At 34.5% G+C, this 27,605-nt stretch overlaps 1 protein-coding gene and 1 pseudogene across 6 annotated transcripts in view; both read right to left on the reverse strand.

Annotated features, from left to right (window-relative positions):
* Nucleotides 1-27,605, reverse strand: part of MBD5 (methyl-CpG binding domain protein 5) — a 445,570-nt gene that overhangs the window by 165,327 nt on the left and 252,638 nt on the right. For 5 of the 6 annotated variants that reach the window (XM_069066730.1, XM_069066732.1, XM_069066737.1 and 2 more), the window contains 2 exons: nucleotides 8,582-8,762; nucleotides 6,020-6,175 (listed from right to left, as the gene is read on the reverse strand). The gene's annotated coding sequence lies outside the window, so the exon portion shown is untranslated. The remainder of the gene's footprint in view (nucleotides 1-6,019; nucleotides 6,176-8,581; nucleotides 8,763-27,605) is intronic. The other variant, XM_069066734.1, reaches the window with a different exon arrangement.
* LOC138145007 (ras-related protein Rab-25 pseudogene) lies at nucleotides 9,563-11,891 on the reverse strand (annotated as a pseudogene).

Below are 27,605 nucleotides of genomic sequence, written 5' to 3' on the forward strand. Positions count from 1 at the left end.
AATTTTTTTCTGGGGCAAAATGTAACAAATGTAATCCCTCTTCCACATATCAGTCCTTTCATACCTAAAGACAGCTAAGATATATGTATTCCCCTGACTTCTATTCTGCAAGTATCACTTAAACTGATGAGAGACTCAAGGCCTTCCACTCCTGGCTGCTCTTTTCTGGGTGTACTCTAGCTTATTTAAGGCTTTTTACCTGTGTTACCCAAGACCAAACAATATTCTACACATGTCCTGGCTAGGGCAGAAAATGGAGAAACTATTACCTTCCCAATTCTCTGAAATCTACCTGTTAATATAAAGCAAGATCTCACCCCACCCCCAGCAGCTATATCACTGAGGACTCATATGGTACTTGCAGTCAACTAAAACCTGTGGGTTTTGTTAAGACAGTATAGCTAACTAATATAATAGGTACATGCTACAGAGAAAAAAGTACACCAAATTATCAAATTTAAAAATTATTTTGAAAGTTGGGTAGGTAGGGAAGGGGGAATTAGGCTAATCAGGGTGGGGAGGTATTCTTCTTGCGATATTAAAGGAAGCTACTCTAAATATGTTGCTAAAGTAAGAAGGTATTTAAAAAAAATTGATAGAAAAAAATTATGACAAAAAAAGAAGAATGAGAGACTCCAATGGGGACTGACTCTGAATTCCACATATGACATTCTTAGGAGGCCAAAGGAAGAGGGAGACAAAAGTCATTCTGAGAGTGTCAAGATAAGCACATGAGGTTTTTAGGGGGAAAAGTCTAGTTGGCAATTGGAAAAATATGCTACAAATGAAGGGTCTAATTCCCATGGAAACATATAAAACCATAATCTGCTAAACTTCAAAATGGCTAAAAACTGTTTTAGTCATTCTTTATAGGCTATAATACTCAATTACAGTCTTTAAATAACATGGCTATTTTATAATCTAAGTTACACTATAAATTCATTCATATGCTTTATTCTTAAAAATTAAATTATATTCAACATTCTCTCAGTCACTAATTTGATTAAAGATCCTTGAAAACAGGACTACTTAAAAATGTAAATCATATGCTATTTGGAGTCTTTTTATTTTTATTTCTGACAATATTTTGCTTCTTAGGTGAGATGATATCAATTTGGAAGTACAGATTTTTAATCTCAGATATTAAGTGAATTTGTGTTTGTGCACATTTAATTAGTACATTTCTATGTGAACAGGCATAAGTACCATTATAACTGTAATATTTACTAAAAAGAGAGCTGATTCAACTTTGATCAGTTTCACTTTATATTTTAAGGAAGAAGGAGGAAAAAGAATTAAATATGAATATAGCACCTACTATATGCCAGGCACTGTGCAAAAATTTTACAAATAATATCTCATTTGATCCTCAAAACAACTCTGTGAGATAGGTACTTTTGTTATCCCCATTTTTACAACTGATGATCTATTAAGTTACACATGTAATGTTTGAGACTTGACTAGAATTCAGATCTTTTCAACTTCAGGCCTAGTATGCTATCCACTGCCATAGCCTGTCTCTTTTAAGCATTAATATGCTTCTGTTTAAGCATACCATTTTTCAAAACTAATCCTATGCCTTACTTGTAAAAAAAAACCCATCATTATGTAGTTAAAACATGATTCTCAAAGATGGAGAAGAATGTAAACCAACGAAATCTTAAGTCCATCAAAAAAAGAATCTGGCACATAGTAGGCACTTGATAAATGTTCAACTGAATGTTACATATGCTATCCGATGATGTTACTGTGGTATTTTGTTTGGTGTAACTGACTTTCTTAGCTAAAAAGGAGGTTTCTATGTGGGGTTGCTCATAAGAAAAAAAATCAAAAGGCATCAATGAAGCATTAAGAAATAATACAATGTTATATTTACTTTCAAATATTTAGCTTTCGGGGACTGTATCATTTGTCTTCAGTCAAGTAGAGCAGGGGGAAAATTACAGAGAAACTTTCACTTAAAAAGCTTGCTCCCCATCTGGCTGCCACTCTCACACGACCCAAGACAACACGATCTTTAGACTGCAGTATTTCAGTTGTTGAGACATGCAAAAGGGGTACAAGCTTTCAATCACAAAACTGCAACCCTTCTATTATTTGAATACCAATCTCAAACAATGAGAAAAATGTCAATAATAAGTGCCCATTATCCTCCTCTGCTTCATAATTTTAATGGTGACTAACTATAATACAGTTTGGAAAAATGTTACCAAGAAACAGTCTGTAATGGAAAATAGAGAAAGGAAACACTGCAGCTACTTCATAAAGAAAAGCCCATCAAGGCTTATTCCTCACAAAATTTGCTTTGAGGGAAAATACCATTTTTCATAGCCATTTTTCTAGTAAATATCTTTGCTTTAATATGGGATTTTGATTGTATTAAAAATTATTGGAACTTAAGAGGTATTAATGTTACTTGCCTTTTAATAATTATAAATGTTAATTAGTAATTGATTAGGAATATAAAACCACTTTTTTAGCCTGTTAGTAAAATTTAGACAGTGAAGATACATGTCATACAAATATGTAATAGTAATATCGGTTCACTATAAATAAAACATGCTTATTCACAGAACTGTTATGAAGAAAAGTGCTATGCAAAACTGGGTGAGAATTATTATTCCAATTGAGAAACAGAGAAAATTTCAAAGTTCAATTTTGACTTTCAGGTAAAATTACTGTGACACACTGAAACTTGATAACAAACTATTCTTTAAAAAATTTCAAATAAATAAAATATTTTAAATGAATGAAGAAAGCTGGCTAATTTATAGGAAACCTATTTATAGGAAATTCTTTATAAAGAGAATATTTGTTTCACTCATACCTATTTTTAAAAATATGGATTTTTGTATATCAAGGTACATCAATCAATCAATTAGTAAAGATTTCTTAAGTGTCTACTACATGCTAGGAACTGTGATAATAGCTGGGGATACAAAAAGAGGCAAAAGATAACCTCTGCCCTCAAGGAGCTTGCAATACAATGGGGAAGATAACATGCAAACAGATAAAAGCAAGATATATATAGGATAAATAGGAAATAATTAATAGGAGGCAAATACTAGAATTAAGAGGGATTTTATTTGGGACTGAAAGGTCAGGAGGTCAATAGCTGGAAGAGAGGAGGGAGAGTATTCTAGGCATGGGGGACATTCAGAAGAAATGATGGGAGTTGAAAGATGGAGTCTCTCATTGATGGAACATCTAGTAGGCCAGTGTTACTGGACTGAAGAATATGTATTGGAGAATGAGGTACAAGACTGGAAAGGTAGGTGGGGGCTAGGTTATGGAACATTTTGAATGCCAAACAGAACATTTTGTATTTAGTCCTGAAGGCAACAGGGACACACTGGAGTTTATTGAATAGGGAAGATGACATGATTAAATTGCACTTCAGAAAAATCACTTTGGTGGCTGAACAGAGGATGGACTGGAGAGAGGAGAAGACAAGGCAGGCAAATCCACCAACATGGTGCTATAATAATGAAGACAAGATGATGGTGAAATGAAAAGGACCTGAACCAGAGTGTCTGAACCAGTGTCAGGAGAGAAGGGGGTGTTTTTGAGAGATGTTGCAAAGGTGAAATTTAAAGACTTTGGCAACAGATTCTATATGGGGTGGGGGTGGTGTGGGGAAGGGATAGTGAGGAGTCCAGGATGACTCCCACGTTGTGAGCCTGAGATACTGGGAGGATGCTGTTGCCTTTTACAGTAATAAGGAAGGTGGAAAGTGAAAGGGTTTGGGGGAAGATAATGAGCTCTGTTTTAGATATGCTGTGTTTAAGATGTCTATTGGACATCTGGTTCAAGATGTCTGAAAGAGAGTTAGAGATATAAGATTGGAGGTGGGCAAGAGTGACTGGTACAGGATAGGTAGATTTGAGAATCATCTGTAATTTTTTTTTTGAGGCAGTGGGGTTAAGTGACTTGACCAGGGTCAAGAAAATCTAAGTGTCTCAGGCCAAATTTGAACTCAGGTCCTCCTGACTTCCAGGGCTGGTGTTCTATCCACTGCACCTCCTAGCTACACTTGTGAATTTTTTTTTAAACATTTGCAGCCACTGATACAATATGCAATAAGAATATTCATTGCTTATAAGTGGCTTCCAAATGGAATACAAGGAGAAACCAGTAATACTGTATTAGACTTCTAAATATTTGTAGTAAACTAGGGAAGTGGTTGAAAGTAAAGAGTATGAAAAGTAAATTCTTCTATTAGATTTTAGACCTGGAAAAGTATAGAGCATACACTTGTTTAATAGAACAGAAGGACAAATACTGGGTGATACACATTCATAAGGAAATATAAATTAAATTAATACAAAATAAGGCTATTTGCTGTAATAAGTGCAAAAGATGTAGGATCCAAGTAGATAATAACCTAAATAAGTAATGCATTATAACATGAGAAGAAATGTGTTATTGGTTTACTTGAGGTCAGCAAATTTGGAGGACTATGATTTTCCACTGTACTCAGGAAATCATTTACTTACTGTAATTTAACTCAATTATTTAATTAAGCTACACAATATAAATAATATAGAAAACAGAATTCAGAAGAATGTTACACTGGGAATAAAGTGTGACTGGATAAAGAAGATATTAAAGAAAGTCAAAGTGACTAAGGTTATATAAGAAAAGGCTTAAGATTGACTTGAGAAAAGATCTACAAGTTTGAGAAGAGCTTCTATACAAGGGTTGTCAGAAGGGATCTCCGGTGAATAAGAACTGCCTCATAGGACTGGTTTACTGAAGGAGGTGAGATCTGTTTTTCTGGAGGTCTTGACAAATATTACGAAGACTTCAGAAAGGTTAGATGCATACCTGTAAGAATATGGGGAGTAGGAGGGTAAAATGGTGGTGAAAGATAGCCCAATGCTTAAATGACAATGTGATAATTAAATCTATGAGACAAAGGGAAATGCAACTGCTTTTGTTTTTTTTGGGTGATCAGTCCTATAGTGCATTTCAAATGTAATTAGAAGTAATTCTCCATATTAGAGTTGAAGGTTCAGTTGGTGAAATAAGATTGGGTTCTACTGAGAAACTGTGGCAATAGTATTCTATTTTTTTTCTTTTCCATTTTGAGAGTATTCCATCCAGAAAAACTTATAAAACAAACATGATGAATTGGCATTCAAATAAAAAAGACCACATATATTCATTATTTTTATTTGTATGTAATTCTTTGGAATTTTCTTAGAATATTATGGTTTTAATTCATTTGCATTTATATTTTAAAACCTTAATTTTGTATTTGTAGGGAAAAAGGCATTCTTTGTAAATTTCTTTAAAGTCTATCACTGGTTTCTCTCTAAGTTAAATTTCTCTTTAAAGGGTAGTGTAATTAATCTAAATGTTGAAAACAGATCTGTGGCTCATGATCCTCACCTGACTGCTCTTCTGGGAGTAATAGAAGTTTCTATGAAATTAACTAAAAGTTTAATGGAAACTTCTGATGCAGCACTTACATAAAAGTGGCTTATAAGAAGAACAAGGTTTTATTAACAATATTCAGCAACTCAGAAAAGTTATAAACAGTGAAGAAAAAAAATTGTAGAATGACTTTATGCCATTGGAATTTCATAAATGGAATACCTTGATATAAGGGATCCTTTAGTTAAAAAACAAACATGTTTCACATTTTGATAGCATTTGGAGTGATAAAAGATAATATAACAAAGAAATTTCTAATTAGTCTGGGCCCAATTTACAAACCTGGGTGGCCAATTCACAATATTTAAACTATATATGATGTTCAGGTATCCAATGAGACTCTTTGGATCTCATAATAATAATCAATACAGTTTCAAAATAAATGTAGAGCAATGACATTTTTTTGTTACAGCTAAATCTAGTTATGATTCATTTAGTACATTAAAAACTGAAGTCATGCTTTGACAAATTTACAAACTGCTATATTTCAAGAATATATTTATTTGTTGTTAAAACACACCCTAAACATTTTTTTACTACATTTTAATTAATGTTTCATTAAATTTTTTTCACTACTTGCCTTATGAATTGGTGTGACATCTGAAATCTGTGGATATTTGACAAGCTGGCCCTTTCTTTTTATTTGATAAAAGTGGAGAAATGAAGGCTTCTATGACTTTGAGAGAAGGGAAATATTCTGTGTTCTTGGCTTCTGGTATGATACGATCCCTTGGTCCTGTTTGAAAGGAATGAAAAATTAGTAACAAATCTGAATTGGATGACTACCACTTATTTTGGCATTTATAGGGAATCTTATTTAAACAGAACACTATCTCAGACAATGATCTGACATTAGATGCAAAGAATTTTATAGCTAGGAAGAAGTCTTTCAGGTCATTTAGTTCAATTACCTCATTTTACAGGTAAGCAAAAAGAAGCCCAGAGAAGTTAAAGAAATTGCTCAGGATTTCACAATTAGTAGCAAGCTAGAATTAGAGCCCAGACTTCCCATTTCAATCTTTCTACTACATAATACTACTTTTCAACAAGGTAGAAATAGGCCAGGTCTGGGAAATTTTTTTAAAAAGGACATAATTAGTCTCCTTAGGAGGAAATTTAGATAAAAAAAAACTGGCCCACAAACATTACAATTACACAGGCACTAATGTGGCATTGTATGGAAACTAAATTCCTGGCATAAAACCTTGCTAATACTTTCACTCAGGAAACAGTATTTCACAGTAATGAAGAAACTAAGTACTACATCATGATTTTGATTTTTTGTTGCCAAATTATTTAAAGTATTGTTTCCAAAGATATTTGTAATATTTTTTTTCCTAACTCCTCTGTGAAAGTGAAGGTAGCTTTACAACCATATTATAAAATCATATAATTTTTTTCTTAATGTCAGGAAAAAAATACTTCAAAAATCTTCTTGAAATAACTGTTGTCATATATCTATATGAGGCAGAGGGAAAAAAAAGTAAGAATGTAATAAATATCATAAGAGTATTAGAATGATGCCAGTATATTAAAAAATTTGAAGATAGGAGTTAAGGGACTACAACAAATTAGTCTTTCCTAGACACTGAATAACAGATCTGGAAGTAAGATACTTATTTATTCAAAAACCTAAAAATTAGATTTAAAAAATGCATTTAGGGGAGGCTAGGTGGCACAGTGAATAGACCACTGGCCCTGAAGTCAGGAGGACCTGAGTTCAAATCCAGCCTCAGACACTTGATGATACACTTACTAGCCGTGTGACTTTGGGCAAGTCACTTAACCCCAATTGCCCTCCAAAAAGAAAAAAAAAAGCATTTGAATATAACAATAAACACATTAAAGGTGGGAACATAATACAATAAATAGCTGAGAGAGTATTAGTTCCTTGATTTATAAATTCCATAAAACTAAATTTATTATGTTGAACTTTTATATGGTTAAGGTTGCCTAGATTTTCTTACTTCAATCCTTCAGTGATGCTCCCACACAAGTGCAGATTACAGCCCCTTCCTGTAGGGTAATTTTGATGTGTAATAAAAGCCCTCAAGGGCACAGTATTTAATGCAGGTGGTTCTTGGGTGCAGCTTCCCATTGTCTTTTAAGGTCCACTCAATAACCCCATGTAGTCTGTGTAGTAATTCTGACTGGTCTGAGGAATTCACTTCCTGGAAATACCCCTCTTTTCCAGGTCTGTAACCGTACAAAGGGCCCAGATCATCTACCTTGGAGTTGTGACCTACTTTTGTACCAGCCAGTCACTTCCCTGTGTCTGAGGTCTGATTTCAGTCTACTATACATCTCTATAATTTAGAAGATGGTCTTTAAAAGATGGCATGACCAAAACAAATAAAGATTCATCACCCTCCGGCAATCCTCATGATAAGGTTTATATTTACGTCATCTGGTTCTCTGAGGACAAACACATAGTCTTTCATAAGGCTTGTATTCTAAGTTGTTTCAAATGGGAGAATCTGTCATAGTTGCACCCCATTGGCATGGCCTTTGAGAACTCAGGTTCTCCTTCATACCAGGATGCGGCATCAGAGTACAATTTCAGTTGTAAAATGATAAAGATGGGCTTCTGGAGCAATGTATTATATATCTGTATTGTTAATGGAATGGGAAGATCTTTCTTGTCCATAAATAGCCCTATGTGACCTGCTTTGAGCCTGAGTCACATGAGCCGGTGGTGGGAGAAACTTGCCTAATGGGTAGAGCATGAAGTGTGGGTGAGGCAAAGCTGAGAGGGAGTGATACAGAGCTGGGAGAGAGGGAGCAGAGTAGAGCAGAGAAGCTAGTGTGAGTGAGAGTGGGAGCAATTTTGCCTAAAGGAATTTGCTTTGTGGGGAGGCCTAAAGGAGGGAAGGCTTGGGATGTCGGTGCTCCCTGCACTGGCAATGTGTATAGACGTCTTTGTTACTATGATGGATCTGGCTTTCTAGTGTTTGAATGAATGTCTTGGTTTTGTCTTCAAAGAAGAGAGTCTGTTGTATCTTATAATTCAACCTGCAAATATGCCTGCATATTCATAGCAGTCTCTGTAGGTCTTGCTTTGGCAATATGATATCTAAGAGTGGCAACATAATGAATAAACAGTTATTCTCAAAGTCAAGAAAGACCTTGGTTCAAGTCCCACCTGGCACATACTGGTATGTGACGTTGGGAAGGTCACTTATCCTCTCAGGGGCAGCTAAGTGGCACAGTGGATAAAGTGCTGGACCTGGAGTCAGGAAGACATGAGTTCAAATCTGGACTCAGATAATAGCTGTGTGATCCTGGGAAAGTCACTTCACCTCTTTTTGCCTCAGGTTCCTCAACTGTAAAAAAAAATGTGATAATAATAACACAGTATCTGGCACAGTGTGGACATTATATAAATGCTAACTAGCATCCTTCTCCTCTTCTTCCTCTTCCTCCTCCCATCCCCAGGAATGTATAAGACTATTAATCACAGAGAAATTGCTGATCTGCATTTGTAGAGATGACTGCACAAATCTATCTTCAAATTAGAGTTGACAATTAATTTCAGAGATCAGTAAGAGAGAAATAAAGGTACTGTTATCGCTAAAGCAAAACAACTGTATGAATTCATAAGGCTATAAGATCAAAGGACTATGTCTGTTGCCTTGTTTTTAATAAAGCATGAAATCACCCAAGTTAGCTATTTCTCATCTATCTTTTGAAGGCAAAGTACAATTCTTTACTGTGGGATCCAACTAATTATATATCTCTTTTAAATTCTGTTAAAGCTGTACTGGATTGCATATTTGGAGATAAAAATATCAGCTTTAACATTATCCCTTGTTTCCATTGTGCTATGAAAATGTGTACATACACATATATACATATATGTAATCTCATGATGTTAAAATGCCTTTTTTATTAATAGTAGGCAAATGTAGGATTCTGAATACAGGTCATCATTTATATTATGTGAGTTTGGAAATATTCATAATATTTCCAAAGTCTTTTAATAATATAAAAGAAGAGACAATATGGATTGTTAAAGCCATAGCACATCTTTTTTTTTTTTTTTGGCGGGGGGGATAAAGGATGGAAAACAACCCAGAAGATGACAAATACTCTTTCCATACAAAGGGGGGGGGAGAGGCTATATGAATGAAATGGGTAATCTTTCTCTCAGCACACCCGTACAGAAGACCTGCCCATCTAGATCCTGTACTCTCAGCATAGTGACTGGCACACAGTATGCACTTAGTAAATGCTTACTGACCAACAGATCATAAGAAAACTACTTTTAAATATTTGCAAACCTTCTAAACTCTTTTAATAACAATACTGATTTGGGGAGGCAAGCTAACATTACTCATTTATGATAGTTAAGCAGAGGCGTGTTGGAGTTAGCTCATACTATCTAGCACACTGTTAAATTTTCATTATGAACATTTATACCTTGAAATCTGAAATATTATAAATCAAATCTTGACTTAAGATCATGATATATTAATTTTTTTCCCCCTTGTAACAAAATGGTTTTATTGGTGGGACCTAGTGAACAGGGGTAGGGGGCATTACTGGAGGGGTTCAGGGGAACACAGAAAAAAAGCAGGCAACGGAATCCTGGATTCCTGGGTGAGAGCAAGGTATTCAGGGTAAGGTAACCTTCTCAAAGGGCACAGAAATATCCTAGAAGCAAATTAATCTTGTGTAGAGGAGAAGGGACAAAGGGCATATAGGAGTGACGGAGAAGGGCTGTGAAATTAAGCTACAGAAATTCCCTTAACACTCTAAGAAAGTGATTGGTCACAGATCACCAAAGCCAACTAGGAATGACTTCCTAGACATTCAGATCCTTCCCTCTCTGCTTAGTGAGAATGCAACCGAAGGGGTTATTTTTTAGGGCTGAGACTTATGGGAAGAGAATTCTAAGAAATTCCAAGTCAAACAGGAGAGGCTTCAGGCCAAGATACTCAGGTTTCAGAGGCTGCTACAGCAAGCTTTCTTCTCAGACCCCAGCTCTTGCCCAGGTTGGGTACTGCCCAAGGTGAATGTGTTGGCATGGACACTATTCTCCACTGCTTAGACAATTAGGCGAAAATCCCTTTGAGGACAGTTTTGAAGGCCAATTCAACATTAAAAAATTCAAGAGCTTAGGTCTCAATAAACAGGAGCCCATTATTTTCAGTGAATCTGTGAGCCTCACTGGTGGGCACCTCTCTTGCATGTCTCAGATCACTCTGTTGGCCCTACAGCATGACAATGATGGCTGCTTCTGCATGGTCATACAGCTCCTTCAGTCAATGCTCCACTACAGTGTGGGTTTGTTTAGGTCATGCTGAACTGATGGCAGGGTATCATTCCAGTCCTGCCGTTTCCCAGATCTCGGTTGTGACAGCAGTTATTCCTAGTAGCATAGTTTAAGTAGAGAAGTCTACTCCAATGGCTATCCGTCATGTCTGAACTCATTTTGTGTGAATTTTGACAACATGTTGGTCTTTCCCACTCCAGAGTCCCCTATTAGCACCACCTTGAAGACAAAGTTCTGACCCTCTTCTGCTTGATTTTCCATCTTGGTCCCACATCCAGTGTGTGTGTATATGTATATATGCAGTTGGGGTGAAAGGGTGGGCAGAAAATAGGGTTAGGGCATTTGGTTCTATGCTGCCCAACCCCTTGCTCTCCAGAGACCATGACCTAGCTCTCCTCTCACTGGAGATAGCTGGCCTTTGCAGTGGGAAAGAACAAGGACAAACTTGGTCACCACTGGTGGGCTGGGGAGTCTCAACCAAGAAAATGCTAATGATGTAGATTAAATTTACAAGTGTATCATGGTAATCTCTGCAGAGCCTGTTCTTAAACATTTACCAGTATACTGCCAAAATGAAGAGCATTTTCTAATCTCTTCTTCAAGGATAGGCAATATTACTATAATTACAGAGCATTAACATTCTCTTTATTGTTGTGATTTATTCTTTCCATTTTCAAAGCAGTCTATTATTTTCCTGGTTCTGCTAATTTTACTCTACATCAGTTCATATAAGTCCATGTTTCTTTCTCTTCTCTTCATGTTGTCAGTTTATAAAGGAAATGTATTTTATTCTTGTACTATAACTTGTTAGCCATCCTGTAACTAATAGATATTTAAGTTGCTTCTAGTTCTCTGCTAGCACAGGAAACGCTATTATAAGTATTTTGGTGTCAATGGAACCCTTCTTCGAATTTGACCTTGAGATGAACGTTTAGCAATGGTATATGAATCAAAGTTACAAACATTTTAGTTACTTTAAACAAAGTATACTTCTAAATTGCTTTCTAGAATGGTGAAACCAATTAAAAGTTCTGTCAAAAGTATACTATTGAGGTGGCTAGGTGGCACAGTAAATAGAGCACCGGCCCTGTAGTCAGAAAGACCTGAGTTCAAATTCGACCTCAGACATTTAACACAAAACTAGCCATGTGACCTTGGGCAAGTAACTTAACCCCAACTGCCCTGCCTTCCCCCTCCAAAAAAAAAAGCAAAAAAAAATTATATTATCTTGGTTGTCTTTCCATGGCCCTTTCAGCATTTACTCCTACCACTTTTGTTATCTTTATCACTTTTCTGAATGTGCAGTAAAGCCTCAGGTGTGTTTTAATTTGTATTTCTCTTGTCACTTGTGAATTAGAGCACTTCTTCACATGGATAACATTAAATGTTGATGCCCTAAAAATGTTATGTTGTCCAATTACTGGTGTTAATAAGATTCATCAAATTAAATCAAGATGTTCTCAGTACTCAGTGATGGCAATGCATAGATGATAATAGAGGACAATGAAAATAATGTAATATATTTTAGAAAATGAAATCTAGAATTTACTCAATAACCACCATAAGATAAAGACTTAAGAACTTTAATCAACTCAATGATCAATTTTTGATGTCAGAAGACTAATGGTGAAGCATGCTGATCTCTTTGTCAAGCAGGTAGAGAACTATAGGATGAGACGAAGCATAGATTGTAAGATATGGTAACGCTGTCAATTTGTTTTGCTTATTTGTTTAGTATAAGTATATTTTGCTAGAAGGGAGGGTGCTTTTTGGGTGAGGGAACAAGGAGACATTGAGAAATGACAGTGAAACTAAAAAAATAGAGCATAAGTAAACCAGTTATAAAAATATGGTATTGATAGGGAATGAAAGGAACATACAAGTTTTACATATCAGGAATAATTTCTCCAACAAAAGAATTAGGAGGTATTGGATATAGTAAGCACCAAATGATATAACAAAGAAAAAAATGAAGTTAGTTTTATTTTGGCAGGCAGAAAATTTGTTATTGACTGTTAGAACAAAGATCAAAATTGATGCAAAATTCTAAGTATAAAAATGAGAACAGAGAGTTTGCAATAAAAAAAACTCTAACCTTACCTGTTTTTTAAGAGGTATTTGATGAAAAGAGATATGGATAGAGGAAATAATATCAACACTGATCATAACAATTTCATATAAAATTTAATTGATATAAAACCAAGAGGTTGAAGTAACTCAGAAATTATCTGACATAGCAAATATTTAATTGTTTTACCAAAATGAGACACATGACAATCAATGGTCATAATGATTTAGAACATAAGCTTGCATTAATAATTGTTTCTAAAAAGGATAATGACATGCTATGAATATTAATACCTAATAAAACAAAAGAAAGCAATGGTAGGAAAATAAGTTGAAGGTAAGCTTAATTAGGGACCCAACTAAGAGTCAGCCTAATGAAGCTTAAGGATGGAACTAGATGGCAGAAAAAATACAGATGAAAAATCAAAAAAGGGAATGCAAATATATTTATAACAAATTCTTTACCCCTCTAAGGTGGAGCAGGGCCACCATATCTGGACTCTTATATTCCACTCCCCAGGAACACTAAAAGAAGAAATGACACTAGAGAAGAAAAAGATGAGAAAAGCTATGGGCCTGCACCCATGCCATAGAGGGGGCTGACCTAAGATGTGACACAACATTCATTACACTGAAAAATGGGTTCTTGAGGTACATGAGTAAGAAGACATAGCAAGAGCATGGAAGAGTCTCGCATAATCACTAAAAAGACAATGGGAATCACATCAGTGACGACTGAACTGTGTTTGCCTTCTCATCTATACAGAATTTCTATGAGAATAATGCAGGTACACTGAGAATATCCATGTTGAGGGCACTGAAAGGGAAAAGAAGACTTTCATATTAATAGAAGAGATATTCCATAGCTGATCACATCCAGAATATTAAAAAAAACTGATGGAATGTTACTGCTTCTTGTTGCATAACTTGATTCATTAGCTCTATGAAGGTGCCACCCATGAATATATCAAAATTATAAAAGATTCCTGGAAAAATACAATACAGATAACCTAGGTCAACACCAGTCTGATAACTAACTTAACACAGAAAAGGGAGAGAGATGTATATTTGCCAAAGATATTAACCAATGTGTAGATCAAGTGCAGTCCAATGTGAAGAGGGCTTTCTTTATAGTTCAAGAACTCTTCGGTTTTCAGATGGCACTATACTTAATACATCAAGTCCACGTCAAGCAAAGACTCTAAAGTGAGATTTATCATCACTAAAAGTTGTACTTAAATGATTTAATATATTATTTATAAGAGGTGATAGGATGTAGGGCTAGAAGGAATCTAAGTTCAACCACTTGATTTTTCGGATGAGGAAATTGATAGATTAAGTTACTTTTCTAAGGAAAAAGAAGCAATATGCCTAAACAGGGCAAGGATTTTAATGTCAGTACATTGACTCTAAATTTGATTCTTTCCACTACACAATTCTCGAAGACTTAGGGAGGCTGCTTACTGTTTAAGCACAATGTCTGAGAATAGAAGGATATTCCAATATTTGATATACACATTAAATATGTAGCTAGTACAGCCGGGAAAAAAGGTATCCTAGCAAAAAAAAAGTTTTCACTTATGAATGCCTCACACTGCATTCTAAATCTCTACCTTGAAAAGCTCAGGAAGTTTCAGAAACTCTCTGGATATCCCGAGTTAAAATCTTCAATACAGAAAATATGTGAAAAGAATTCATAATCAAGGGGCTTATTAGTATATAAGAGCACTGAACTAGTTTTTAATACCTAATTATTTTCAAGTGTTAAAGAACTGAGAATTAAAGGCTTTAATTGCTGAAAACTGCAATAAAGACATTTCTTGCCATTCTCTTCCTAATTCCCAGTCTAAATTCCTTTTAATCCCAGAAAAAGTGTGACATTGTTTCCGAATAACATTAGAAATACAATATGGTTTTTAGTAAAGGAGAAAACATAAAATGGAAGATGCTCACAAGAAATTAAAACTAGAATCCATGTCAGAAAGTCATTTTAAAACAAAAGGTAGGAAAACACCAAGTGGGAAGAAAAGGGAAAAAAAGGAAAAAAGTTAACGTGATAGAATAAAGTCTATCTTAATGAAAGACAAAGCAATTTCTTTTTGGTAATCTAAAATTAGGTTATATTTGTCCTGGTTCTGATGCTCTGTAAGTTGTGGGATGAAGTTATTACTCACTCACTAAAATTTATAATTTACACTGTTGGATGAATCAGGCATAAAGATCCGCAGAACGAGTTCTTCCTCTGGCAGATCACTGCTGCTCAGACATGCATAAAAAAGAAGAAAATTATTTCTGCAGGCTAGTCAAAGTTTATACTGAATGGAACACTGCGTAGTCTTCTACTGTATATTAGGAAAAAAAAACTCTACAAGAAACCAAGAGTTTTTAAGGCATAAAAAATGAAGCAAAATTAAAAACGGCATAACTGAAACTTTAGAGAGAAGAAAACTAATACCATATGTAGTAGAAGAGTACAACAGTTTAAGATTCATATAAAAAATTTAAATTGTGGTAGACTGAAATAATTTTCAATTCTTACTCATGTTACTAATACTATCTGGTTTTGGTATTCAATTTACAAAAATACTTTTTTTGATATATGTATTTTTCTTTAAACTACAGCACAAAGGTAGAACAATTTTACTTTGATTATATATATATATATATATATATATATATATATATATATATATATAGAGAGAGAGAGAGAGAGAGAGAGAGAGTAAAATTTTGGTTGCTCAATCTAAATAATTCCTTTTGTTGGCATTTAAAAATCTATGACAGTAATGTATAAATAATCACCACAACAAAATAGTTTACTGAATTATATCACATTAAGAAAATTTTTATTCTAATTTTAAAGCATAAACAATGTGGTACAAAACATAATGAACTTCCCATTTTAATCTAATTTTAATCAAATCTGCCAAGATTGATTTCATTCTATGAAAACCTAATTACTATCTAAAACATATGTGTAAGACAGTGGGTCACTTTTAATACCTGAGGGCAATGACCTTTCAAGAATGGTATGCCAAGATCATGACTTTTCTTCTAGTGTGCAAGGGTGGGTATTGTGTTTTAATTGATTCCTTAAAAAAATGCCTAAAGAAGGAACTTATATATAACTTCAAAAATTAGAAAAGAGACTCAAGACCTCCAAGAGTTTTTATTTTTAAAAATAAAACATTGAAACCAATTAAATAATATACAACTTTTTATGTAATCACAAAATATTTATAATGCACTCTAAGCTTCTGGGTGTAAAAATTAACATTAAAATTTTAAATCAAAGTTATATAACCTCAATTATTTTAATGGCCCTAAATTAAAAAAAAATACAGACAATTATCATATAGAGATAATCTAGTAAGAAATACAATAATGAAAATAATCAATGTTAATTATAAAGTTGATGAAGTTATGACAGTCTATAAATACCTGTTGAAAAAGATAAGGATAGAAAAAGATAAAAAGCAAGTAAAATCGTCAAAACAATCTAGTAAACAAGCTATAAGAAAGTTTACAAATATAATATATACTAAATTAAAAGCTAATTTTCTCCACATGAATTCTTCCAGTAATCTGTGGAATAACAGTGATTTTCACTCTAGATAATTAACTTTTTAATTCATGAAAACTTCACCCTGCAATTAGAAAGTTAGTGTAAAAGGTTTCTAAAACACTAAATAACTAAAAAGAACCTGAGTCCTATACTAAAAAAAAAGTCTCACAGGCTGAAAAGTTGTGAAATTGTAATCTGCACCATTAGAGGGTACCAGCATTGATGATAATACAGATTCTTGGAAATAGAAAAGCTGGAAGAAAACAGGAATGACATAAAAATCTCAGTAACAGCAAGTAAGTCATCACTGGGAAATCTCATTATGTTGCAAGACTGAATCTGCTTGTTGCTCAAATCTATTCAAAAACCTCTGGCCTTCTGACTGGACATAACAACGAGAGGGCAGTGCCACTGACTACAGGGCTTTTATTTAAAGAGGCGGCTCAGAACAGTTTTTCTTCCAACATCCCATGAACTACCCTGCTTTTGGACATCTCTGAAATTCTCCATCATGCCCCAGAGCCAGGTACCTTGAGATCTTTGTTTATTATTTATATCTGTAGCCCCTGTGATTAGCAAAATTTTTGGCACATAGTAAGTGCTTAATAAATGTTTAATGACTATTGACTAAATGACTATTACAAGATTTTAAAAAATAACAAATGCCAGATACTGAAAAACACAAACAAATTAAGAGTTCATATAGTATTGCATATAAGTTGAGAATGTGACATACTATCACAAAAGAAATGATAGAACATCAGTTAACCGTCAACCTATATGAATACTTTCCCAGCTACACAAAAACTTCAGGAAAGTCAGCTATATACGAATCAAGGACATCCTCAAAGAAGGTATTTGTAGGGAATAAGATTTTAACAAGGGGATATTTAACAATGAATCAAATCTTCATATCATTTCACACTTAACTGAAAGATGTCAAGAATATAATATATCACTGTGCTTACTATTTGCTGATTATGAGAAATACATGTGATTTGGTGGAATAAAGTGCTGCCTTAAAAGAATGTTCACAAACAAGCACTTTCTACCCTCAAGCAGAAATCATTGAAGATTTTTTGAAAGATACAACAGAAGAAAAAATCCTGCTAAAAGACTCTTTAATCATAAATCTCAAGTGAAGCATAAAATTGGAAGACATATGTTTGTCAAAGTGACTGCTACTGTGAGGAGGGAGAGGCGGTGTAGAGCTTATATTCACAGGGAATTTTCTACACACTGGAGAGGTATTCCAGAAGCTTCTGTTGGTGGATGGCACTGTGCTCACTGCATCAAGCCCCACGGAAAGTCTCTTGAAAGAGATGTGTAACCAGTCATTTGGCCTGACTATCCACACATGAAGAACCAAATTGCTCATATATAATATTCATCTTGATGGCCAGCATATAGAGTTTGTCCATCAGTAGGTTTGTCTGTTACAGATAAGACACACTAACAAGTTAGGCTGAGAACTGAACAAGAGGAGAAGAGTGGGGCTGGGCTGTCTTCAGAAAATTGCAAAGCTCCTTAGCTTTCCATGAAAGAAAAAGACCACCTTTTTCATGTGAAAATTATAACAATGTTGATATGTAGTATTGAGATATGGATTACTATAGTCTATGAAGAGCTAAAAGTAAGTATTGTACAAAGGACAATGGAAGAATGCAGAATGCATGTGAGAAGACTGTGGCGTAAGACAAAGGAAGAGTTCTTAGTAAGAACAAGAGAAAAGATGCCATGGAACTATAAAACAGAAAGATAGGTGGGCATGTGTTGAGGCAAAGAGCCAAAATGTTCTACCATTTTGGTGATCTTAGGGATGGGTGAGGAAAGCTTCTAGCCATGTGGAGAGGTCCCTCTGTGGTGAATTTAAGTAAGGACATGTTCAAGAGAACCCAAAATACTGGGTAGGGATAGATGGGCTGTGATTTGTCTACACTGTTGGGGGGGGACTTCCCAATCAAGAAGAACACAGATCCACTGAATTGTAGTAATCACTAATATGTTCTAGCCATGCATATTACCCAGAAGAGATGAACAGTGCAATAGTAATAGCAAACTTATAGTTTCACTTACTAGTCTAGGGTAAAGGGCAGATAGGGTCCTTAAATTACTTTATGCTTTCCAAATGACATGAAACAGAAATTGTCCTAGGATCCTATAACATCTATAGGATCATAGATTTAGAGTCAAAGCAATAGGAGATAAAAGTAAAAGAATCAAATAAGTCTTACATGAAGAGACTGAGGCCCAGAGAAGATGAGTAATTTGCTTAAGGTGCCACAGTATAAGGCAGAATGAGATTATAAAGCTAGGTTCTCTAATTCCAAGTGCAGTTTGTTTTCAAGGACATAAATAAAATATCATTGTTAATAAAGTAATATATTTTATGCTAATAATATTTCAATGTTACTATAAAGTAATTAAATATCTTATCCAAAGAAAAAGAAATTGAGAAAATAAGCATAAACAAAGAGTAAATAAATTACTTTTTTCAGATGATATGGTTTACTGAGAGAATCCAAGAGAGTCAAATAAAAAACTAATTAAACAATAAATTCAGCAAAGTTGTATGAAATAAGTCCACACAAATATCAGCATTTCTGTATATTACCAACAAAACCCAGCACAAACAGATAGCAGAATAAATTTCACTTAAAAGAATTAATTACAGGATATACAAAATATTTGGAAGTCTACCTACCAATACACATAACAAGAAAAATATGGCTACAGCTGCAAAATACTTGTCACATATATAAAAAATAGATGTAATTAATTTCAGAAGTAAAAATGTTTCACGGGTTGGTTGAAACAATATAAGGAAAATGATCATGCTACCTAAATTAATGCATTTCAATCATATTGCCAAAAAATTACTTATAGAATAAGATCAATTAATAATGAAATTCATCTGGAGGAACAAAAGGTCAAGCAGCTCAAGGGAAATGATGGAAAAAAGTGAGAAGAGTTTAGCAGTATGTATTATTCATACATTTTTCCTTAATGAAAAGATCTTTCTCATCCATTAATAGGCCCATGTGAGCTGCTTGAGTCACATGAGTCTGTGGTAGGAGGAGTTTGCTGAACAGGTGGAGCAGGAAGGATAGAGCAGAGCCCAGAGGAAGTTAGTCAGAGCAGTTATTTCTGAGGGAGAGAAGGGAAGCAGGCAGTGAGCTGTGAGTGTTTGTTTGTGGGGAGGCCCTAGCAGGTGGAAGGCTTTGGGATGATGATGACCTCTGAATTGTTATTGTGAATGGATTTCTTTTTTGCTAGGATGGATTTAGCTGTCTGGTGTTTGAATAAATGTTTTGGTCCTGTCTTCCATGTGGAGAGTCTGTTATATCCTGCGATTCAAACCTGGGAATATGCCTGCATATTTATAGCAGCTGTTGTGAGTATCACATTGGTGAAATACAAGACCTCAAAATAGACTAAAAATAAGTAATCATAAGAAGGATTTTACTGGTTAAGAAAATAGGTGTATTGGTGAAACAGATAAGGCACACAACATACAGAAATAAAACAAGCAACCTATTTGATAAACTCAGAAGACTTGGAGTCTTTGGAGGAATAACTTAACTAACAAAAAATTCTAGGAAAACTGGAAAGAAGTCTAGCACAAATTAGATTTAGATTATCACTTCATACAATATACCAAAATATTACATCAAATCACTTCACACAACATATCAAAATATTACATCAAATCACTTCACACAATATACCAAAATATTACATCAAAATACATCAAATGTATACATAATCTGGATATAAAAATCATATCGCAAATTAGGAGTAAGGAAGAGATTACCTTTCACACCTATGGATAGTGCATGGCTTCTTTGCTTTTTTTTTGTCATGGAGCCCTTTGATATGTGTGTATGAGTATGTGTACATACACATGCATGCATATATATATACACAAGCATACATGCATGCACACACACACCCACACCCACTGAATGGCATAGCCTCTACTTATGTCAAGATATGTTAAATGACTACCCAGAAGATTAGAATAAGTCAATAATTAGAAGCTTTACCATTTTTTCTTTCAGAAAATAACAAATCCAACAGAAAGAAACTATGAATATGAAAAGAAAGGCAGAAAAAATAGACTTGATAGACTCATGCTGATTATCAAATGGGAATTTTGGAACATACTTAATTTTCAGAAACAAACGGCACCTTTACAAAAATGGATCATGAAATAAGCCATAAATAACTGATGAATAAATAAATAGAGAAAGGCAGAAATTCTGAATTCATCATTTGTAGATCATAATCCAATAAAAATTATAATAGTATTACAGACTGAAAGATTGAAGGGACCCAAGAAGACGATCCTGACCTGATCATTTTACACCTAAGGAAATTGATACCCCAAAAGGTTAAATGATCTACCAGAGATCACTAAAGTAATATCAGAGAAGAGATGTGAAGCCAGGTACTCTGACCTCAAATCTGACTTCCTTTGTGCTGTGTCATACTATCACTCCAAGGAAATAATGGTAGGAGACTCATAGAATCTAAATGATAATAACTATAGTTATAATAGTTATAATTTATATAGCATTTTAAGATTTGCAAAGTGCTTACCAATATTATAAAATCTGATCCTCAAAAAAAAAATCCTGTTGAGATAAGTGCTATTATTATCCTAATTTTACCAATAAGGCTTAGAGAGGTCAAGTGACTTACCAGAGTAACAAAGATAAGTATTTTAAGTGAAATCTAAATTATTCATGGGAAAAAGAATAAGTCATATTCAAGACAACTGTAAGAGTGATACAATTAATCCAAAATAAATTATATATATATATCTAAGGTAGCCATTAGTGGAAAATTTATATTTGTGAACAAGTATATTTAACAAAAAGGAAGACTAATAAACTTGTCAAGCAACTAAAAATTATAATGTAAAGGAAACAAGAAGAAAAGCAAAGGAATAAAAGTCATTTGCTTAATATAATAAAAAGCATTTATTTAAAAGCAAGACCCAGCTTTGGAAAAATAAAGGAAGTTTTCCCAATAAGCTCAGGAGATGCCTATTATTTTTACTAATAGTTGAGAAATTACTAGTAATACTAGCTATAGCAAGAAGATGAGAACTAAAAAATAAGCATACAGACAGAAAAAGAGGTGGCAAAGTCATTGCTATATGGATAAAATAATTGCAAACATAAACTTTAGAGATCAGCAAAATTTTATGTGAGACACCTGATAGCTGGATTCAATCATACACATTAATTCATGAGATATAGTAAAGAAAGGGTTGGTTTAATCACTTTTTCCTCTAAATATACTTGCTTCTGGCTTAGATGGGGGACTTTCAGATTGGAAAAAAATAAGAATTATAGTTGGTCTTGGACAAAATATTGAATTTTTCTATTAGGTTTCTTTATCTCCCTTCATTCTCTTAATTCTTTTTCTCTGTCCCATTTTCTATCAGGAACTTTTCTAAAGAAATTCCTGACCAGCAAAAAGGTATGAGAACTGTCATTGACAGTGACTGAACAGTGACCACTGAACTGGCTGAGAAAGTGACAAATCCATATTACCTTAAGGATTTATCTAGGCCAGCTTTTGTGGCCTCTTAGAATCTAGGTTATAACTTTTTTATGCAGACTCTGAAATCAATCAACCTTCTGGAGACTTCAGAACTGATCTATTGCCCAAAATTTACTTGGACATCCACATTGGTCAAATGTTGAGGAGTTCCAATCTAAGTCCCTTCTAGTTCCAGTGTTAATCTGAAGGTACTTGGGTTCAAATCATAGTTTACCACCATGTATTCTCAGAGACATCTAAGCAGAACAGTAGAGAGCCTGCTGGGCCTGGAAGCCTCAAGATTCAAGTTAAAATCCAGTCTCAGAAGCTTACTATCTGTGTGACTATGACCAAGTCACAACCTCTTTTGGCCTAACTTTCCTCAACTATAAGATGGGGATAATAATAGCATCTACATCCCAGGGTTGCTCTGAAGATAAAATGAGATAATATTTATAAAAAGCACAGTGCCTGGCAGATACTAGTGTATAGAAATGCTTATTTTCGTCTCCTTTCTTTCCCTTCCCCTCCCATTTAATAATCTGAGTAGTCCTAATGATTTCTGAAGATGTCATTAAGAATGTGGTATAAGTGGATGCACCTCAATTTCCTTATCTGTAAAATGAAATGATTCAACCAAATGAACTCTGAGGCCCCTTCTAGTCTAGATCTCTGAGGATACATTGGGATTACCCCAATGTAGAAGAATAAAAGAAATCCTCAAAAGTAACACAATATCTTTATATTTATTACAAATAAATAATAGGAGGAAAGGACATAAAGAGAAATTTCATTTAAAATAATGATAAAACATTAGAGAAGTAAATATACTGATATACATACTGGACTTACAAAAATTCATCCATAAAACATAATTAAAGAGGACCACAGGATTCAAATATGGCACCTGTTATCTCAATTTCACAAAAAAGGAAGAGAACAGAATATATAAACCACAGTCCAGTGAGCTGACTTCAATTTCTAGGAAGTTTTTAAAGGACTAAAAGAATAATTAGCAAAGATCTAGAAAAGGAAGTGAGAGGTAACAAAGAAAGATCATGGTTTAATCAAGAAGAGGTACAACCAGACTAATTTTATTTCCTGGTAGATTGTAAACTTAGTTCCTGACAAACCAGAATGAATTCTGTAGATATAGTTTACCTAGATCTTAGCAAAACATATCAATAGATCATAGTTTTAGAGATCTCTTTTGGCTTATTTTCATTTTTTTTCCCTTTAGATTCATGGCCTTTTGCCCCTCCAGATGAGTTTTCTAATCAACTAGTTCTTTAAGGTAATAAGGCATGTTTGTAGTAATCCTGAATTCAAGAATAACTAACTTCAAATACTGCCTCAGACACTTACTACCTGTGCAATCCAGGGAAAGCTATTTAAACTCAATTTCCTCATCATGTGGCTGTTGTTTGTCCTTTGTTCTCAAAAAGACTCAAGTGAGGCAGAGCTGCTCAAAGTTGGAGAAAGAAAAGGAGGAACAAGAGGAGAAGAAGAAATAGCATTGGTTGGTTCAGACTGGCCAGCAGGCAGCTGCTACTACTCACTGATTGTTCATCCTTTATTCTCTAAGAGGACCAATGACATCATCAGAGTGATGTCTTGACTTGCAAGTGGATTGGATTTAAGTGAGGCAAAGCTGTGCAAAGTCATCAGCTCTACTGCTTACAAAGTGTATGTAAATTTGGGCTATATCAACATTATCATCATTATCCTTCTTATCATCAATAGCCCTTTGCTATTTTGATTAGTATGGCACTGATGTGCAAATTTAGAGAATCCACCTCAAATGTTCATATGGACTATGTGGTAAGAGCATTCCAAGCTCATATTGGTCTGATCAGACACAGCTGGACACACTGTAACTTGACTCTAATATAGTGATGTCATTTAGGTCCACTTTGAGAATGAAGGACGACAACCAACCAACTGAATGTGTAAATTAATTTAAGTAAAATTGTCATTTGGATTATGATAATAATATATCACACAGTTATACTGATTACGTATTTGATTTTATTGATACAGTTCAAGGATGGGCAATTAATCTCTCCAATTACTTGTTTTTCATTATTTCTGTAAAGAGTATTTAGTAGTTGTACTCATATAATTTCTGTGCATGTCTTGGTAAGTAGATTACCAAGTATTTTATATGTTCTTTAGTTACTTTGAATGCCATTTCTTTTTCTACTTCTTGGCAATATGCAAAAATACTGATAAATTGAATGGATTTATGATCTGCAAGTTAGGTATTAATTATTTATGTTAACTTTAGTTGGATTTCTATGGCTTTCTAGATAATACATCATGTTGATCATAAGAAATAATGGTTTCTCATTTGTCCATGCTAATTTACTCAATTTTATGATGTAACTGTAAGAGCTAGAGTGTCCAGAAGCACTTCACATATTTGGTAACAATGGTTATGTTGACTATAACTGTTATATAACTGTAAAGGATTACAGAATTTCCCCATTATAGATATTAGCTCTTTGTTGTAGATGAGAACTCATTATGATAGTAAAGATATGTCCATTTATTCTAATGTTTTCTAGTGTTCTAAACTTATGTATTAAATTTTCAAAAGCTTCTTCTTATATCAAGTGGTATAACTACTGTTTTGTAATTAATATGATTGATTATGTTTATAAATTTCCTAATATTGAAACAACCAGGTATAAATCCAGTACTATCTAATTATATTAATGTAGTTTTAAATTTATTTTACTTTGCCAATATTTTGCACCAATATTCATTGGAGATATTGGTTTCTAATTCTATTTTTCTGATATTTCTCCATGGGTTAGGTATAAAGACCATAATTTATTCCAGATAGTAATGTGGCATGTTTTCCTATTTTTTTAATGACAATTAATGTAAAATTTGAATTAGTTGCTCTTTAAAAGCCTATGGAACTCACTTTTAAATCCACCTTGTCTTGAGGTTTTTCTAGGTTGTTGTTGTTCAGTTGTGTCCAACTCTTTGTGATCCCCATTTGGGATTTCCTTGGCAAAGATACTAGAGTGGTTTACCATTTTCTTCTCCAGTTCATTTTACAAATCAGGAACTGAGGCAAACAAGGTTAAGTGATACAGCTAGTAAGTGTATGAGGCCACATTTAAACTCAGATCTTCCTGATTCATACTTGGTACAATACCTACACTGCTCCACCTAGCTGTTAGTTTATTTATTTATTTATTGCTTTTTGGAGGGGGGAAAGCAGGGCAATCGGGGTTAAGTGACTTGCCCAAGGTCACATGGCTAGTAAATGTTAAGTGTCTGAGGACAGATTTGAACTCAGGTCCTCCTGACTTGAGGGCCGGTACACTATTCACTGTGCCACCTAGCTGCCCCAGTTTATATTTTTATAAAATATTCATCCAGAGGTGGAACCATGATGATGGTGAAAAGGAAGTGACTCACCTGAGTTCTCCCCTAAACTCCTCTGAACATCTTTAAATAATGCCATAAAACAATCCTTGAAACAGCAGAACCCACAAAAGGATAGGGTGGAAATAATTTTCCAGCAAAGACAATTTAGAAGGTCAGTAGGAAAAATCTGATGCACCTGGGTGAGAGTGGAGCACAGTCCAGTGCAGGCCACACCAACATAGTTGTGGTCACAGCAAAGCAGAAGCAGGCTTTGGGAGTCATTAAATCAGTATTAGCAACAGCTGTTTTTGGAGCTCTCCGTGCACAGACAGGAAGGGGGTCAAACAAATGATGAGAAGGAGATTACAGGGGATTCTTTGCTAGCACTGAGGCAAGACTCTGCTGCTTTGCCCATAGTCATCTCTGGGTCACAGTCCTGGGTGAGGAGAAGCACCAGCACACCAGTGCTTGCAGTCATAGTGGAGCAAGGACCCTCTTCATAATTCTAGGGCAGAAAAGAGTGCTTGGGGTCACTCACAGGCCAGGAGAGTAGAAAATGCACCTCTCCTTCGATCATTCCACCTTGGAAGTACTGGTATCTTTGAAAACAGCTGCACAAAGTCCCTGAAGCTTGGGACAATGCACCCTCTATGCTGGAAGCAGAGCCCTACCTTAACAAAGAGTTAAAAGTCAACTAATAGGCTGGGAAAATGAGCAAAGAACAGAAATAAATTCTGACCATAGAAAGCTACTATGGTAATAAGAAAGATCAAAACACACACTCAAAAAATAACAAAGTCAAAACACCAACATCCAAAGCCTCCAAGAAAAAAAAAGTTAATTGGTCTTAGGCCACAGAAGAGCTCAAAATGGATTTTGAAATTCAAGTAAGAGAAGTAAAAGGAAAATTGGGAAGAGAAATGAGAGTGATAAAAGAAAATCATGAAAAAGAGTCAACAGCTTGGTAAAGGAAACCCAAAAATACTGAAGAAAATAACACTTTAAAAAATAGAACAGGCCAAATGATAAAAGACGTACAAAAAGTCAATGAGAAGAAGAATGTCTCTGAAAAGCAGAACTGGTCAAATGGAAAAACAGGCACAAAAATTCACCAAAGAAAGAAAGACTCTTTAAAAAGTAGAACTGGCCAAATGGAAAAGAAAGTACAAAAGCTCACTAAAGAAAGTAATTCCTTAAAAATTAGAATTGAGTAAATGGAAGGTAATGACTTTATGAGAAATCAAGAAACAATAAACCAAAACCCATAAATGAATGAAAAAATAGAAGACACTCTGAAGAATCTCACTGGAAAAACAACTGACCTAGAAAACACATCCAGGGGAGATAATTTAAAAATTATTGGATTGGCAAAAAAAGAGCCCAGACATCATCCTTCAAGAAATTATCAAGGAAAACTGCTCTGATATTCTAGAACTAAAGGGTAAAATAGAAATGGAAAGAATGCACCAATCACCTCCTGAAAGATATCCCAAAATGAAAATGCCCAGGAATATTACAGACAAATTCCAGAGCATCCAGGTAAAAGAAAAAGTACTGCATGCAGTCAGAAAGAAACAATTCAAGTGCTGTGGAGTCAAGTTAAGATAACACAAAATTTAACAGCGTCTACATTAAAGGACTGGAGGGCTTGGAATATGATATTCTGGAGGGCAATGGAGCCAGGATTACAACCAAGAATAATCTACCCAGCAAAACTGAGCATAATCCTTTAGGGGAAAAATGGAAATTCAATAAAATAGAGTACTTTCAAACATTCTTGATGAAAAGAGAGCTGAAGAGAAAATTTGACTTTAAAATACAAGACTCAAGAGAAGCACAAAAAGGTAAACAGCAAAGAGAAATCATAAGGGACTTAATAAGGTTAAACTGTTTATATTCCTACATGGGAAGATAATACTTGTAACTCATAAAAACCTCATTATTACAAGTGTTGGGAGTATATACAGACATAAGGCATAGGCGTGAGTTGAACATGAAGGTATAATATCTAAAAACAATAAAATTAAGGGGTGAGAAAGAGGAATGCACTGAGAGAAAAATAAGGGGAGGGGTAGAATGGGTTAAATTATCTCACATAAAAGAGGCAAGAAAAAGCTTTTACAGTGAAGGGGAAGATGGGACAGGTGGGGGGGTGGGGTGAGAGAACCTTATTCTCATCAGAATTGGCTCAAAGAGGGAATAACATATACACTCAATTTGGTATATAAATCTATCTTACCCTACAGGAAAATAGGAGGTGAAGGGAATAAAAGAAGTGTGTGTGTGTGTGTGTGTGTGTGTGTGTGTGTGTGTGTGTGTGTG

This window comes from Petaurus breviceps, unplaced genomic scaffold (assembly GCF_028583685.1).
Source record: "Petaurus breviceps papuanus isolate PSGF00001 unplaced genomic scaffold, PetGlider_PUasm1.0 90723, whole genome shotgun sequence".
In the NCBI taxonomy this organism is placed as follows: domain Eukaryota; kingdom Metazoa; phylum Chordata; class Mammalia; order Diprotodontia; family Petauridae; genus Petaurus; species Petaurus breviceps.